This window comes from Amblyomma mixtum, chromosome 6 (genome assembly GCF_055824585.1).
Source record: "Amblyomma mixtum isolate Tamu chromosome 6, ASM5582458v1, whole genome shotgun sequence".
In the NCBI taxonomy this organism is placed as follows: domain Eukaryota; kingdom Metazoa; phylum Arthropoda; class Arachnida; order Ixodida; family Ixodidae; genus Amblyomma; species Amblyomma mixtum.
In genome coordinates this window covers 154700634-154718886 of record NC_143017.1, presented here as the reverse complement: position 1 = coordinate 154718886, position 18253 = coordinate 154700634, and the positions used below count along the sequence as shown (strand labels likewise).

The window sequence follows — 18253 nt, the reverse complement described above, 5'->3', positions numbered from 1 at the left end:
TTAGCGCTATATAGTTGTATAGTATATGTAGTTTGTATACTCTATGCAGTAGCTCAGCGAGCAAACGCTGAACGCCCCATACAAAAAAATACAGTAAAAAAAAAGACAGGTTGGATATCTTTTTCTTTTAAAGTCTTCAATGATGGCTGCCATACTCGTGACAGTAAGTTTCCTATTTCGTTCACATCTTAAGAAAATAAGTGTTGATTGCAGTGAAATGCGCATTAAAGACGGCGATGGCGTTACGGTGAATCGAGAGTTCTTCCCAGTGAGACAGTTGTTCAAGCTCGCGAAGGAACCAGAATATAACGGTTCTAAACCAAACCAGGAAGGGAAGGAATGGGGGGGGGGGGGGGGGGGGGGTCAATGTAGAGGAAAAATGAGGTACGACACGCCTCATTCGGGCAACTTAATCATTGGGACGATTGATTTTTGGGAGGACTCGTTGTCTCGATGAAAGCCGGCTTTCTTTCATACGGCCCAATTGCAATGAGTAAAAAAAATTGTAACTGAAGCTCCCTTTCACAACTAACCGCCAACAAAGTGGTGCTTGCGTTCTCTTAGCGACTTCATCCCATCTTGCTGACTGCTCTGACTACTGCTTCGACTCGGGGGTGTACTGGTGGATTATCGTTGTGGCCACGGCCACTCGTACTCTATCCGAGAGTATACCGGCTACTCTACTCTCTCATTTAGCAGCATTTACTCCGCCCAGATTGCCTAAGGAGTGAAGCAACTCCTTCGACAAAGAGTACAGCTGCAAGTGCACTCTCTCTACGGCCAGAAGGAGTTGGAGGAGGTTTATTTTCTTTGCTCCTTCCCTCTAGGTCCGTCGCTGATTCCGCTGAACGTAAATAAAGAGCTCTTCTTTTAAACGGCACGAAAGAAGCGATATGACTGATAAAACGTTCTGAATAACTATCATATTAAGTGAAGGCATGCACTTCCGTACATGCGTATCAGAAGAGAGTGTCTTGTAGCTGTCGTAGTCTATTCGAAACATAGCTCTATCACTGAGTGGAAATAATTTACGCCCTCCGGAGGTTTTTCGGTTGTGTTTTTTTTTTTTTTTTTGAGGAAAGGAAATGGCAAAGTATCTGTCTCACATATATCGGCGGATACCTTAGCCACGCCGTAAGGGAAGGGAGGAAGGTAGGAGTGAAAGAAGAAAGAGAGAAAGAGGTGCCGTAGTGGAGGCCTCCAGAATAATTTCGACCACCTGGAAAGACCACCTGGGGATCTTTAACGTGCACCGCCATATACATTTTGCTACATCTGCTTCAAAACAGTGACTTCCGATGAAATGCGTTTCCCAGAAACGAGCGATGCTTCGGTTCAAGGAGAACACTTCTGTCAGATCCCGTAATCCTTCTCGATTTGCCGCGAAATATCAGTCTAAATAGTTCATAGTGCAGTGCTGCTAAGGTGTGAATGCTCGACGGGTGCTCAAGTGAAGCTGCACATCATTTTTAATGCAAAAAACTATGTAGCAGGACACCAGTTACCTCGTTCAAGAAGAGCCAATCTTCAACATACCGTGCACCATGAAATTACTTCCGAGCGGAGATTATCCGCGGCGTGCAGCTGTTGCCTGGACTGTTTCATCGTTTACTGAGTTGTGCCAACTCTAATGGAGCAGCGAACTGCGAAGTTTAACTGCAGAGGTTCGCGAAATGTGCGCAGGAAACCGCCGCTATACTCAGAACGAAAGCATACATATGTGTGTGCTCAAAAACACTATATCTTGCCCCAGCGGTAGTCAAGAGGCAATTATTCCGGCTCGCGACACGCAGTTCCATGGTTCAAACCTTCCCGCCGGAGTAGTTTTGTTTTCCAGTAGTTTCATAATACAGGAGTGCATCCACTTCTGCAGCGGGCGTGCTATTTGAAGGAGTGCGGCGATTCTGGAAAAAGGGGTGCTGTATGGGACAAGCGTATACTCTATGGAAAGGCGTTCCAAGCACTCCTTTAGTTCTTAGAGCGTATCTTGTGCGAAAGTACACAGTTTCACCCCAACTCGATGAGGCTAAAGTGTCGCAGAAAAAAAGAATCAGACAAAAAGTGTCTTGGAAGGTAGCTTTCCTTCGAAATTATTCCGGCGTTCTTTTTTTTAGCGCCCACTATTTCTGAACAAACATCGCTACCTGCACTGCAGAGGCGTACCACTAGAAGCCCTTTTCTTCAGCCGCGCAGGCGTCTTCTACATTTTGGACCAGCTCAAATGGTGCCTTTAAGTGCTGCGGGGCCGGAAGGAATCTTCGCTTCCTGAGAACAAGATGGAAATTAGGGGCAGAGTGCATTACCATTCCCAAACAGCATCATCCTCGCCTTGCACTGCCGTGATGAAAAAATCGATAGGACGATTTAAGGAGTGCACCGAGCTTTTGTTTTTACGCATGCGCACACCAGGCGAACCACTCTCTCCCCCTCCCCCGACGCGCGCACACACACACACACACACACACACACACACACACACACACACACACACACACACACACACACACACACACACACACACACACACACACACACACACACACACACAAGCGCGTGCACGCTCCCATGTACTCAGACAGAAGCACAAACGCACTTACATTTACAGCATGCTAGGCGAGAAGGTGTGTTACTACTCACTCGAGTCATAATTGTGGGTGCCACACTCCACGTGGGACGTCAGTGGGAAGCAGAGTCTGCATATTCCGGCAGGCGTTTTACTCCTTTCGAGCACGCGTGAAGACTCGCATTTGGGATCATTTCCGCAGCGGAGACCGGGTACGAAAACGGAAAGTCGTTTTATTCTCACGACATTAAAAGTACCGCAGCTCCGCTTGATCGGGCTTTACGCTGCAGTTTCCCCAGCACCTCGTTACAGTGTCACTAGAGCGTCAAGTGTAAGAATATGGCTCTTTATTCCACTGCCCTCTATTCGACAATGAGGAAGGACTACGTACAGCAGTGTTATCCGGATTCGTGCCTTGCTTTTATGGCTTTGAATTGTTTTACGCATTCGTTTCGCCCTGGCAAATGAAGGTTTGACTGTAATTTTGAACAGGTTCTTTCCTAGCGCCTGCGATATCAAGCTGTAAAATGTGCTTTTACTTCCTTCGCACATATCTAGCTTCTCGGTGCTTAAAGCTTCAGCGCAGTGAGATGATATTGTCGCTAGCGAGTCCCTTAGTAGAAGTCTCTAAAATTTTTCTCCAAAACTACCTTTTCTTCAGTCTTGGAACTTCATCTTGGACGAAATCCTAGAGTGCGAATCCCGTTTCCCACTTTCAGTGCGCCGAATTTGGCAAAATAGATGACAATTGAGAACAAGCAGACAAGCCTTACAACAGCGAGGGAGAAGTTTAGCTGATTTGGCGCGCGTCGCTCTGGCACTAGACGCTTTAACTTGCAAATGAACTGAACGTCACCCGTAGCAAGCTTACACCTAATGGCTTTCGTTAACAGGTTAAATGAGAAAAGGATGTCCTTTAAGTAGATTGCCCTTCAGATGACATTTTGTTCGTTAGCGTAGTAAATATTCCTAGGCATCCCATATCCGTTTCCCAGTCGCGTTTTCTGGTCATAAAAATAAAAGAGCCAATTTATACGATCGCTACGTACATAAAAACATTAAGGTTAAAGCGAACGAGGCAGCAGCTTTGATGAGTTGAAGACGACTCGGAGGAAGCAGAGGGTGCTGCTTCTCTGCACGCCAAAAAGAAAATCGCGAGCCCATTTTCGCAAGAGGAAGTGTCAAGCAATGACTTTAATGGAACTGTCCTGCGATTATGAGGTCTCGTGACAGCCTCACCCTCTTCAGCTCTGCCACACTCGCAGTGTACTCTCCGAGATTTGGCGGGTCAGCGGGCGTTTAATGAAAGCGAAAACCAAGCGTGACGCGAGGTCTGTCTGCGAGTAATAGAGAAAGAGACTATGACGTGCGCGCTAGCAAAAGAATTGGGGTAGGCACCAAACATGCACAGAGAAAGAATGAAGGCAATATGAATGGAAGAATACAAAAGGTGGAAATGGGTGTGACAGGACGAGGATAGTATTAAAAAAAAAGGATAGCAAAAGGGCCTGTTCGTCGGGTCCCGATGGTGCAGCAAATGGGAAACAGAGGCATACAAATGCAAGCAGGCGACGAAAATCGAGAAGGCAGACAGCAGAGACTGATGAAAGCAAGAAACTCAAAGGAACGTTACATCTTCGCTGATTGACGGTTTGCTGCGCAAGGTGCTTGCTTGAAGGGTCGCCTCGACATTCATAAATGTTAGAATGGATAGGGAGGAAAAATTTCCTGCTGATGTATACATTGTAGATGAACTTTTATCTTGCTAGAAGTTTAACGTGTGAACAGACCCACCGTGCAGTTAAAGGCAAATATATTACTTTGCTTTAGGCTGATGTAACTTCTTAAAGTACGCTGAGCCCGCTTGTACTTTTGGTTTGCCCGAACTACCCACTTCACTCAATGTCGGCCCTGCTGTGTAGATTATTTATTCGGGACCGCTCAAATGTGTTAATAGACACACAAAAGCGCCTACTGGCATAGAGCTGCTCAAAAAACAAGAATGCTTATATTTTTTTCTGGCTTTAGCTGTCTCTCTGCTATGTTCACGACAGGTTTTGCCTATGGAAGTGGAAACAGATCGTTCAGTGATTGTATAATCGATAGGCATTATATTTTGTGACGAGTGGTTCTGGCAGAAATAAATCTTTAGTAACAATATGCGAGGGTTTTTAGGAGTGTTCATTTGCTTCCGTCGGGAGCACACAACCAGATATTGCTGGCGCAAATTTAGAAAAACCTTTCAACACGACACGGGCGAAATCTGCCAGCAAAGCGGCAAAATAATCTTTTCACCGCAAAACACGCACAACAGAGTACGATCGCACCGGTATTTAGGGAGGTGGTTGCACAAACTTCACAAACTGGTCCCAAATACTGTTCACGCCCCTTTTCGTTAAGATAAAGAAAAATTTACAAAAGTCACGCTGCTTGAAATTTCTAACAGGGCTTGCGGCGCAAGCGCGTTCGGAAATGTGCGAAAAACGCAATCTGTTGATTTGCAACGCCAGCTAAATTTTCCTTGGTTGAAGCTGCTTGCTCTGAGTATCTGTAGTTTCAAAACAGCGCCTGCAGCAGTGTTCCAGATTGTTTTGGGGATCAAGGTGTTGCACTGTTCTTCTACGAACAGTTTTATGGGCCGTGTTGAACTGTAAGTGGCGTCAGTTATGTTCGATCTATCGACATAATAAATGCAAAAATAACGGATAACAACATTTCACCCTCTTATTAGGATTAATGTAGCTTTAGTGTCTTCACTTAAATTTCTGATCTATGAAGAACGCTTTTCCCCGAGCTTACAGGTGGGAGTGCCTAAATAGTGAAAGCACCCAGACATTTGTTCTCCCCGCAGGGAAAAAGTTGACAACGATAATTGTACTGCCCCTCTCCTTCCCAACTTTTTCGATTCCCTAAACTGCGCCCGCTTTGCTCAGGCTCATCTGTGTCACGTAACAACATATGGCGCAGTCTTAGGCACAAGTTTGGAACCCACTACGTCATGATCTAAGCGAAGCGCCGCCTGGCGGCGGTGCTGTTAGCGCTCCCACTCCACCCGCGGTCACGGTGGGCTCTAAACTTTCGACGAAGACTGTACGTTCTCAAGTGCGCACACCCATTGGCCTACATGTATGTCTCTTATCGGCCAGATCAAACCACTTTCTTTGATGAAAGGCGTTAATACAACAACAGCTGGGAAATAATAGGCCGCAGTGGGTACGCCCATAGGTGACGTAGTGGGGTATTTGTAGCATTGCCGCAAGGAAAGCTAATCCAAGCCTGAAAGAGTGCAAGCTACTTACTCCGCGAATCGTAACACGGTCTTTGGATCTTCTCATCAGCCAGCTGAAGGAAGAATTTCAGTGTAATAAAATAGCCACTGCTTTTTTGTCGCCGCAAGGAATCTGTGGCACAGAAAAATGATTATCGTCGGCAGCGCCGAGGCGCTGATCACCGAGCCCACCTATAGAACGCTAAATCAGGATTTCCGTAACGGCACGCCGTTTGCATGCATAACTCGCGAGCGCTACGTTCCCCCCGAGAATCACGCACGTTCCGTACCCCCTCCGCGCTTCTCTCTCCACAACAGAACCTTAACCTTCAGAAAATATCCCCGGTGTCACACTCCTACTGTGCCGCACTGGTTGAGAACGAACGAGCCGTTTTTCACGCCCGTTCACAGAGCTGTTCCTGTCGTGTCAGTACGTGACTGGACTAATTCCTAGTCAAGCCCTGTGCCATGCGAGCTCCGAAACAATTATCGTTGTCCACGAAACGTGAATAGCTACCGCAACTAACAGAAGACCCCGAAAACGTGTCAAGTGTACGCTATCACTGGCAAACTTAAACTTCGTACGGTCCGCTTACGGGGGATGCGAAATATTTACCTTATGGACTCGAGAAATTCCAGGTCATATTATGTTCCGTCGAAAGCGATGCTTACGTTTCCGTGGGCGCCATTAGAACGCTTCACACAAAAAAAAAATAGAAAGAAATGCTCCTCTTCCAGTATAAGCGCCAGCGGCGGGTTCGCGGCGCATACAAGCCGCTTGCGGCAAAGACCGCAGTGTTCACTTACTCCGTGCTGTGGACACATCAAGCAATATTACCTCCTGTAGTGCTCCATTTGTATTTGCCGCGGGACGGGCAATTACGCGCGAAGGGAAGCCGGGTGAGAACGCTCGGCGAACTGTTTACGGCCTTTTGTCGGTGGTCCGCGTCGCGGAAGACATACATAAGTAACCGCCGCGCACCGGTGTTGCCCAAATGGGCAACACTGAGCGCGACTTGTTTTATGTACACATTGAGCGCGTGATGTAGTACGGGAATGCTCTATTGCTGGTGCCGTAAAGGCCTACACGAATGCTTCGCTGCTGCTTCACTGAGTATAGCTGCAATCCATGGTGGACTTCGCGGGAGAACAGTGTACTCGGAGAATGGGTTCCTTCGTCTTGGCTTTCCTTTTTTGTGCGCCTGCGTTGGAGATGTACTGACGTTCGCGTAAGACAACAGTTACAGTGTGTGGGTAACGATTACTTTTGCGAGTATGCCCATCCAGGTAACGCTGCCTTTCCAAACTCTTGGCAGTTCGCTCTTATTACTAGCAGTCTTCATGCTGTGTCCTGGGAGGAAAATTACCTGCTGGGCGCTTTGTGATCCCAAAGGGTGCGTCGCATTCGGAGCTGTGTCCGCCGCTTTTATGACTTAAGCAATATACCGCAGCTCACAGCTCTAGAACGAAGAAAACTCTGTAATCATTTCCGTTTCATCTTATTACGGTTTCATGCAGGAAGGTAAACGGCACTTCAGAAAAAAAAAAAAAAAACGTTTAGCACAAAAAAAGCGAACGAGCAAAAAGCAGTATTTACTGCGGTTATAAAAAGTTTGTTGAACCGCATCACTCTATGTATTTTCCTTTTAGAGGAAAACCGCGCTTGCCTTGAAAAGTGTGCTTTTTTTGTGCCTTGTCTTCGTACGTAGCTGTTCTGCAATCAGGAGAGTGCTTTCAGGCACATCTATTTCTGTCTTCAGCGTAATCTTTATATTTCCGTCTTCAAAATATTTCTGTCTTCAGCGTAATCACACTTTTATTACACACCTTGTACAATTAGCCATCAATTCAACTCTGCGATTGACGGACCTAAGACTTGTATTGGATCAAACTATGCCTCCCGGGTGAATAACGGGAGCTTTTTTATCACTTATAAAACTTCCAAGCGTTCAAACCGAGTGATGTCGCACTTTTAGCAGCGCGCAATTCTCCACCTAATCTGAGGCGTATAGCATTTCTCAAGCTCGGTTCAGCATCTCAAGATGGCTGTCCTTTCGGTCAGGCCACAACAAATGTTTAGTTAGTGGCCGACTATGATGTGACGAATGATCAAGCCGATCTGCTTGTGGCGGTTGCGATCAAGCTGACTGTTAAAGTAAGGCTCTCTGAAATAAATCTGTCGAAGAAAAATAGTGCGACCTCTTTTCTGGTGCTGTTTGGTTGAAAATTCTTGCTAGTAATTTTTTAAAGATTTTATTTATTTATTTATTCATAATACCTTACAGAACCCATAAGGGCATTGAGTAAGAGAGGCAGAGAATGAGAAAATTTGCAAAATAAACTTATTATATACAACATGAGATACAAAAGATCAAGTAAAAAGAAACTAATGTACAAGACAAAACTTAAAAGGCGAATGTGTACTTTGCATACCAGTTACTTATTAGTAGCATGAATTCCGGACATACGGCCAAAACAAAACGCAATGGCAACGAAGGAACAAAAGTACACTGCGACAAAGAAAATCAAAGATAGGACAAAAAGCGATGTCATGTGAGATATTTACGTAGCTGATCCTGGAATGGCTGATGGTTACCGATGCATGCGATACTGTCGGGAAGATCATTCCAATGAGCGATGGCACGTGGAAGTGCAGATGAATTAAAAGCGAGGGTTCTTACGTGAATGCATTTTATGCTGTTCTGGTTATGTAGCCGGCGTGAAATGCGTGTAGGCGTTTCAAGAGGTAATGGAGACGCTCTTGTGCTGTAAAGATATGTATGAAATAAGCGCAAAAGCGCAATGGAACGGCGAATGTTTAAAGGCTCGAGGCCGGTATCAAGTTGTATCGCTGTTATGCTGCAGTAAGGGCTGTATTTGCGTGTAATGAAGCGAGCGGCTCTGTTCTGAATGGATTATAACATCCTGATTGAGTATTTTTGATATGCAGACCATGTAGATGATGCAAATTCTAGTTGCGGCCGTACGATTGTGAGATATGCCGGTCTTCTTACGCTGTTAGGGGAGGTTAGCAAATTCCGACGCAGGTGCCCTAGTGACCTGCAGGCTTTGGCAAAGATGGCTTGAATGTGTGTGGCCCATGAAAGATTATGCGTCAGATGAATACCTAAAAACTTGTACGATAATGCCCGAGACACTGTAGTGCTACCTATGATGTACGAAAAACTAGAGTTTGTATGCTTGCGGCTGAAAGAGATAATCTTACTTTTTGTCGAGTTAAGCGTCATTTGCCATTTAGTACACCAGTCCGAGATGAGGTTCAGGTCACATTGGAGAGTGAGGTGATCATCCATGGAATTGATAGGACGGTAAATAATGCAGCCATCAGCAAAAGCGGGTAAATCGTTAATGTATATTAGAAACAATAAAAGACCAAGAACACTGCCTTGAGGCACACCAGATGTTACGTCACAGAGTGAGGAGGTGAAATTGTTAACTGTTTTGAACTGGTAACGAAAAGAAAGAAAGTTGCAAAGCCATGTCAGTGTTAAAGAATCTAGGCAAAGAGCAGATAATTTCGAGAATAAGCGATAATTTCCTTTTCAAAGAGCCACAATACAATTCAATGAAAGGCTAATGTTCTGGCTATTGTAGGGTGCGATAATGGTAATTTCGCAGCCCTTTGCTTAACGGAGACTAGGGTGTGTCAGCCAGGAAATTCGTCTATGATATTGCGGCAGCCATATCTTTGCTTGTTTTTTGCCAAGCATCAATGGCGACCCTTTTAGTCGAAACTGCTTCCATTATTCAAACTGAAACGTACTCTTTTCAAAGGCTCAGAATGAAACGACCGTACACTACATTTCGATTCGCTCGCAGATACGTGCAGAGTGAATGACTCGCGGTCAACTTGAATTTTTTATCGCGCCCCAGCAGCTAGATTGATCGAATTTTTTGGAGTCATAGCTGCTCTTTGCGTGAAACCAGAGAATGCAACGCGGTGTTTTCTTCCATGGTAAGGGGTAACTTGCGTGAGAGCTACAACTGTTTGACTTCAGGACCCCAAACTTTCCCGCACTCCTTCATCACATGCAATGCATATGTTGTCATGAGACGTCGCGCAGTTAGGGTACAAAAATGATATTTAATGAAACGAGGATACACAACTCGGGTGGCTTAGGAAAGCATGTTCAGTACTCCACAACTCAAAACAACTTCGCCTGGAGAGGAAAGGCTCATCAGTGATAAAAAATGCGCATTTGTCAAAAAACAAACGAAAGAAATATAATGGAAAGAAAACATGACTTCACGGAAACGTCGGCATGCCTTTTCATTCCGAACTTTTTTGTTTCTCTCAGAAAGCTTGTTTCTCTGTTTCTGCGCACATGGAGGAGGGCTGACGAGAGCACACCCCGTGGGTTAGCACAGTCAAGAGTAATAGTCATGCTGGTAGACTTGTACACACTCATAGCAGGGTAGTGCTGGCAAAACGCGACACACTTTCTTGGACATCGCTTTTAACTGTGAGACAACTTTGGAATATTTTAAGATACATTCATAAAACCATTGATCGGCATTGTCTAATCTTCCGAAGTGTAGCAAAATTTTGCTTTTAACCTTTGTCCCGCGCTCGCCACGAGTAGTTAAGACTGCCATAGAAAACTAGTGGAGAGCGTTTTTAGAAAACTAGTGGAGAGCGTTTTTGACATTAAATTGCAGAAAGGTACAAGTGACCCAACGGAGAATCTGCCGATATATTGGTTGTTATAGTCCAATTTTACGATATCTGTAAAACTGCGTCCATAAATAATTTCAGTTGAAAAAATGAATTTGCCCAGAATTTCTGGGCATGAAATTAGCAGATCGTCGCCCACTTTTCACTGTTCGCAGGCAATGGAAAACCAATATTGCCGGCATATTTCCCAACATCCTGCCACCACGATCAGCAAACGTGAAAAGGCCATCTTAAGAGGAACACGGTAACATTTAATAAAATTTAAAACGTACAATTTCGTATTTTGCCTCACCGCGCGCTACAAAATTAGTGCATGGGACAAAATGAGGTACCCTTCGAAAGTCGTGATATTACTAATGCTCGTTGTCAGTGCACACGAAGTTGCTTCTGTGAGCATCTTGAGAACCTTTGCGAACTTGTTCGAATGACAGATACTGTACCGAGAGTGAACTCGGCACTATTGCGCTCAATACGCAACTATGCTCAAATCAGTTCTAGCAAGGCCACGTGCCCCTTTTCACTTTCCTGCCTTCCTCACAACTTTTTTCTGTTTTGATGTCACAGATGGGGCCATTCTGCACAACCTTGTTGAGTGGACATGTAATTTGGTTTGATCCGTAGGTCGCGAACGCAAGTGACTGTAAACCAGACCCAGCGGAGCATACTACATCGTCAGAAAGTGTTGTAGATATAGCTGTTCTTGCCTGCTGATTAGAATACCCGATAGAATCTTTAAACGTCGAGTCATTATTGTCCGTGTTTATATGACATTGTCGACGACGTGATAAACTCTGACACTTGTCATGTCCTGAGCCATCAGTGCGTCGGTTGGTTGGTTTATGAGGTTTAACGTCCCAAAGCGACTAAGGCTATGAGAGACGCCGTAGTGGAGGGCTCCGGAAATTTCGACCACCTGGGGTTCTTTAACGTGCACTGACATCGCACAGTACACGGGCCTCTAGAATTTCTCCTCCAAAGAAATTCCAGCCGCCGCGGCCGGGATCGAACCCACGTCTTTTTGGTCAGCAGCCGAGCACCATAGCCACTGAGCCACCGCGGCGACCATCAGTGCGTCTAGTAGAAGGACATGCTGAGTCCTGAGCCATCCTATATATCTATTCATATTAATTTTCTTAGCCATTTTTTTTACCTATTTACTATATTTAATACTTAGTTTTTCTACCTTTCATGCCTTTTCTCGTTCTTGCTATTTTTACTCTTGCGGTAGTTCCAGGACTCCGAAAAAAACTCATGCCACCTAAGCTCCTTAATGCGCAGTGATACCTTTGCAGAACGATGTCTTTGCATTTCGCCTTTACATTGAAATGCTGCAGTAGCCACTCGTACCAAGAACTTAATATAAATCCTCGCCCTCAGCCTTCAGCACCGCGACATTCTTACTAGTCAGCAACAGCAAAGTGTTCAACCTAGAACGCAGCTAGCTGTCCTGGAACATTAACAACACGAAGTAGTTTTTTTTTTTGAAGAATTGCTTTGTAACAGTGTCTTGAGTGCTTCTTCTTGTGTATTCATTTTGTCCACATGTATCAAGAGGTATTCCAAAAAAATATAAACAACAACAAAAAGTGATAGAGCAAAAGCAATAATAGGAGCTGTTGAACTGTTACCTGAAGTCGCATACACTTGTTTGAATAGCACAAGCAGGTGCAAGCGAGCATGTTGTCACATTATACGTTGCACAATATATATTGCGTACCACATTCCCATCATCATTCATGCCAACTTCGCGCAAACCAGCATGTATTCGAGCTTTTTACTTCCGCCACAACAAAAAAAAAAGCACGGGCTAAATACCATGCGGCTCAAAAAACACGAAAACCTCGCTGCAATCACGCCGCTGACTTTACGCGTCCATTTTTGCGGGTTATTAATCTTTTCTAGCCCGCACTGGGTTTTTCAGAATTGGCAGAGTTGAAAGAACTGCCGGCGAAAGACGAAAGCAAAAAAGTATACCTTTTTTCAAGTAACGGCTTCAGCGGCATGCGGTCAATCCATTACAAACCGACGGTGCATGCCGAGAGTCGCGTGTTTCGATGGTTTCGCAGCGGCTCGGCGGCGGAATTTATGATCTGGCCACACTGTTTCTTTCTACCTTTTGTGGACGTGCTCGATCGTCTCTCTGCTTTCTCCTCTTTTATTATTTTGTTTTCTGCACTTCAATACTGCTTCTGAGAAACATGCCGTCATAGCACAGAATCATTGAAGGCATATAAGTTGCAAGATTCTCCGAGCCGTCTGGATTGGAGCACGTTTTGAGCCCCGACTTATTTTTTATAAGAGGGCAAGGAATGAAAAATTTGCTTTCGACGGAGCAGGTGAATGGCGTCTTGCGTGCGGCTCTATGTTATGCGCTTCTGATGTGCACCTGATTTATATCACTAAGTTTTAGAGCTGCTGCAGGAGAGGAATTGAGCTGTTTCGTTTTAGGGAAGCTAACAGTACTGAGGAAGCTCACATGAAGCGAAATTTTAACGTGAGAGCGTCAAGGGTCGAGTTCAACGGAAAACTCGGCGTCTTCGTCGGTGTCGGCGGCGACGTGTGCGCAATAATTTCAGAGAAGCAAACTAGGTTGGTCACACAGGTGGCAGATGGTGCACCATGGTCCTGCAACCTTGTGACGTCATCACAACCTGCTCACCGGATTGAGATCAAACTGCCCCCGTGTCAGATGGCAGCTAAATGAATGACTGGTCCAGAGAGGCTGCTCGGGAAGAGCGGCCTGGGTCTAACAATCTCCACTTGTGGCAGCGCCTGTCATCGTAGGGTTGTGGCGCATCGCTGAACCGCTGCATCACTGCGCCAGCAGTCGTATGAGGATTCCTAGGGATCTATGAATGATAAGTAGAGAATGAGTGATTCCGCATATATGGGCATTATGTCAATAATGCTATCGCGTCATACACTTAAGGTGGAGCTCAAGTGTCCCCTCAAATTCTTGTTAGCGCCGTCGTTTTCTTACGAAGCAGTCTCTGCGTTATGCAAGGGCCTATTTTAGAGCGTAACTCTTAAGCGCCCGTTGATTGGTGGAGCAGCGTCGCCCCGAGCCAAATCAGAATCAGAACGTTTATTCACGCAGAAATTGATACAGAAATTGCTGTGTAGTCATCTGGATCCTTAGCCGCTATGGCTAGTGATGGATCCATTACAAACATTGTCAGAGTTAAACAATCACTATATGGAGCATTGCTATGAACAACAACACGTGTTTAGCTTGGTGCATCAGATTGTTTGTTGAGATAGTGCCGTTTTAGTTTAGAAACAAAGTTGGACGTGTATTTCATGTAACACGGAACGGTATTCCATATTTTAGCCGCGATAAAAGATATTGAGCGCTGCCCGTATATGTTGTGAGCAATGGGTAAATTAAAATTATTGTGCTGTGCCTGCCTAGTGAAGAAATAAAAATAAATATTGTCGCGACTGGGATTCGATCCCGCAGAACCGCGAACAGATCAGCTTAGCTGGCCGCTGCAACAGAGCACCAGGCTATAGCCGCAACCGATCACGCCTCCAGTTAAACTGCAAATGCACTCTCACGCTGTGTATTCACACCGTCGTCTTCCTCAACTAATACTGCTTTCGGACTAATATAAACATTTTCGCGCTCTGTGCACTGAACAAAGCCGTCTTCATCAACTAATATTGCTATCGAACTAATATCGTCGCCAGACGTGCCGACTACCCAGCAAACCAAAACAATGAGCCTAGACAGCATGAGACAGCGGCAGAGCTGCCATCACATTTCGCATTAGGAAGAATCGTAATCTTCCCTAGGATTTTTTTTTTTTTTGCATACAGGTCACAACGTGGCCATGCCTGTGCTTTGTATTTCAATTTTTTAGGTGAGTCGGAATCGTCGTGTTCGCGTATATCCAACACTTCGTTTCACCCTTTTGTCTTCATCTTTCCTTGCATCTTTATTCGCCACTCTTTCACGCGTGTCCTGGCTGCGGACGTTTATCTAATATTATGTATGTCACGAAGCACGTCAACGCGGCTCTGCAGAGGGTAGTGATAAACTATTGTTGTTGCTTTGTTTCGCAGATTTACTTATATTACTGTAATTTCTTTGCATGTGCGAGCTTTGTTGTACACACAGCGAAGGCTTCTGAATAATTCTCTCCTACGCTAGACTTTAAAAACTTTTTTCCCGTGGTCATGATTTCTTATGAAATGCCCACGAACAAGCAAACAAATTAGCTGTATAAACAACGGCATGTTGAAAAAGGTTTTGCGCTTTAAAATAAAGTTGAAGATGTATAGAGAGCCAAGAAGTGAAAGAGATTAGCCATCTCAAGGAAAACACAGCAAGGTGGAGGAGAGGAACGGAAGAACTAGGTAGTTGAACCATAGCTTCACAATGTTAAACATTAATTCCCTTTCCTCAATTTCTCCCGAGAAGCACTCCTCGGCAATGAAGGGCCGACGGAGGGCCAACATTGCTTCTCGTTTGCGAAGAGTGGTGCGGCAAGGGCACATGGAAACATTTCAGAGTCGGAGGGAAAGAGGCAGTGGCAGGTTGTCGGGTGCGGTATCGCGAAGAATGCGGTCGGCCCGCAAAAGTTGCGGAGACAGGCGAAGCATTTTCGGGCTGCGCGAGATGCAAGAGGGGATCGGGATGGCCATGCACTGGTTTTACCGTCCGCGTTCCGAGCGCTATGACCTCGCGCATGCAGCCCGCCGTCAAAGCACGCATAGCTCCCTCTCACGTCCCGTCTTTTCCCCAACCAATCTCGGCCTTCCCTGTCTCTCCCGGGCTGACGTTGTACCGCAGTCGCATTCCTCCACAACGGAGGTTGCCTTCGCCGCCGAGCGCTGTCTGCCGGGCCGGCTTGAATCAAAGATGCATAACCCTGTCTTCGTTTGGGCATGCTTCCATCCCACACTTCTATTTTTCTCTTCCATTAAACCCGCTTTCTTCGTGGTAAAGGCGTTTGCGTGCCTGTGTGGACCCTTCGTTTCGCCTTTGAAATGGCATTGCTCTTATCTTGCAATCTCTATAAAACAGGCAGTGACTTAATTTTGTAACAACAATGGCACGGTCTTCTTGCGATATTCTTGAGCGTGGTTATACTTCAATGTAGCGAAAATACCAAGCTTATGGGGCTTGTTTCCTTCGCTTATTCGGACTCGGGAACAACAAACTTTGAACGATTGTTTGATGAAAACATGGGTTGCACGAATTCTCTGTCTGTGCACTAGTGTGCAGTACACGTTCGGCGTGGTTGCCGTCGATGAGTGGTGCGCACATCTTTTAAAAATTTGACGCTGAAAAAAAAAAAGCACCCACGTGCATCTGAGGGATGGCAAAGTTTTGCTTTGTCTTGTATTCCGGTAACACAAATAATATGAGCGTGATTGTCGATTCATTCGTCTGCATTCTCGACTCTAAGAGATAGTCAACCCCAGTTCCATAGAGTGGGCTGGAAATGCAATAATGTATGGTGATCATAGCAGACATTGCGGTGTAAAGTGAGCTCGGCCATTCCGCAGTTCAGTCGACAGCAGGCGATATTTGAAAACACTCGGTTCCTTCAGACTTCTGAGGAAGGTCTTCGACATTTGATCACAACAACAATACAAAATTGTCCTGCAAATTGAAGAGGCTCTTCTAGTAGCTCCAAGCATATTCGAACAATTACGGTCACTCGTGCGGATATCTCGAGCTCAACAGTAATTTCTATAAAGGCTTTTCTTTCTTTTCATTCGCATACACAGAAGTAACACCTGGTGAGAAAGCGTTAAATAATTAGTAATATTTCCTCGATTTCAGGAAGAAAAACGTAAATCAGCTCCCGCTTCAAAAAAACAGATTATGCACTTCTCCAACAAGTCCATGTTATAGGTCACATTTCGGCAGCTCTATTACACGGCAGCTAAGGGCGTGGCGATATCTCATGATTGTAAGTTCCAGGCCTTTATAGGCGCCGTATAATCTCGTGGTGGTGAGACTACAGCAAATAACTTCACTTTTTCTTGAATTTTCGCAATCTTTCCAAGTCCGTCGCCCGCAAAGAAATAATATGATACGTTGAAAGTAGCATAAAATGTGAAGCAGCCTTAGAGGGCGGCCGAATTCTCAGAAAAGCCCCTTGACGACAACTGATCTGTATTCTTTTCCGCAAAGGCAGCTGACAGCTGGTTTTTCAGATTCAAGCCGGAGTCTTCGAAGAAATCGGGCGAACTGTGGGCTTAAGTGGTAAAACGTGAAGGCGTGAACGCTGCCTTTCTATCCATTAGCACCCGCCTGCCACAACAGAAAATATAAGCATCAGAAAATCGTAACCAAACCCTAACAGCAACTGCTTCTCTCCTCTCACAGATTCGCAGAAGAAGAAAAAGAAAACCCACAGGTGTATATTTCATTATTATGCAGTATCATTTTTCTAACCTTTTTCGTATATATAAAACACATAGCCACTTCTGTGCGGAGGAAAGCGGGAAGATAGATGCTTGATAGGGACACTTTTTACTGTTTGTATCTTACTCAAAAATATTCAGCTAAGTACATGCCCCCCTCCCCGTCTTTGCGTGGTAAGCGTATGTGTTTATTGTTTGGACGGAGAGAGAGAGAAAAAAAATCAGGCAGCTTAGTGAGTAGCGCCATTTTTATTTTTATCTCGCACATTAACTTTTACTCCTCGTCCTGTCTTTTTTTTCTTTGATTTTATGAACTCACTGCTTTCTTCACTGGACGCTTCAGCGCCAGCATTGTTCCGTGTCCACGTGCCTATGGACGTATACGCTGCCAAAAGCCGCGCGCTTGGTTCTCAGAGTGGTGTAAATTGTTTCGCAAGACAAAGGTTCCGCGCCTGTCGTTGGTGTAGTAGCTCACCGCTTTTAATTCTGGTCTTTGTGAGCAGCAGCAAAAAGTAACGCATAGTTCACTGCCCTTTTTTATACGATAATTTCTCTCTCAGCTGTCGTGTGCAGCGGAAGGAGGAAATAAAAAGTTTACAGCGAGAATGAAAAACCAAACGAAAAAAAAAACAACGTTTACAACAATGTAATAAGCAGAACATAATCTACGTCGTTATAAACGCCGATATAATCGCTCTGTAAAGTTTTCCGCATTGTTGACATATTTCTACACCCAGGCAACCGTCGTTCGCGCCGACCCACGCCCAGTTTCTGCTCGTAATGGTTCACAAAAAAGCCCGCTGCGGTAGAGTAGCCTCGCTGCTATTACGTTCATGTTTTTGCCTTTTTTTTCTTTCTTGCTGCATTCCTTTCAGACAGAGATTTTCGGGTGACGGGGATTTTATTACATCCGCATGCCGTGGTTTGAGACCAGAAGCTGGCAATTCAGTGGCAGGTACCCGTCAGGGATCTGTAACTCTACTAGCTGAAATGCTGCAATTATTCTCTTGACGTCACGGTTTCCAAGAGCAACGTTTTTATCGTAGTATACATGGAATGCATCTATCTTCAGTGGGATTCTATCTGTACTCTGTATGACAAAAAGAAAGTGCAGCTATGCGGGAGTTAGACTTGTCGACAGCTGGTTAGGAGTAGGATTCACTAATTTTTTCATCATATCAACTGAATTTGAGGTCCATCCGAGTCCGTATGCTATGCAGCGGTCGAGCAGCTATCTAATTTAGCACCTGATGAGCCATACACGATGGTTCTTCCACAACGTGAAGAAGAGAGCGCACTCGTTTCTTCACTACGTTGCAGTAGCATTGTTAACACATTGCAGCTT

At 45.1% G+C, this 18253-nt stretch overlaps 1 protein-coding gene across 2 annotated transcripts in view; it reads left to right on the top strand.

The window, feature by feature from the left end:
• Positions 1-18253, top strand: part of LOC149340870 (uncharacterized) — a 95302-nt gene that overhangs the window by 47191 nt on the left and 29858 nt on the right. The gene's annotated exons all lie outside the window — the stretch shown is intronic.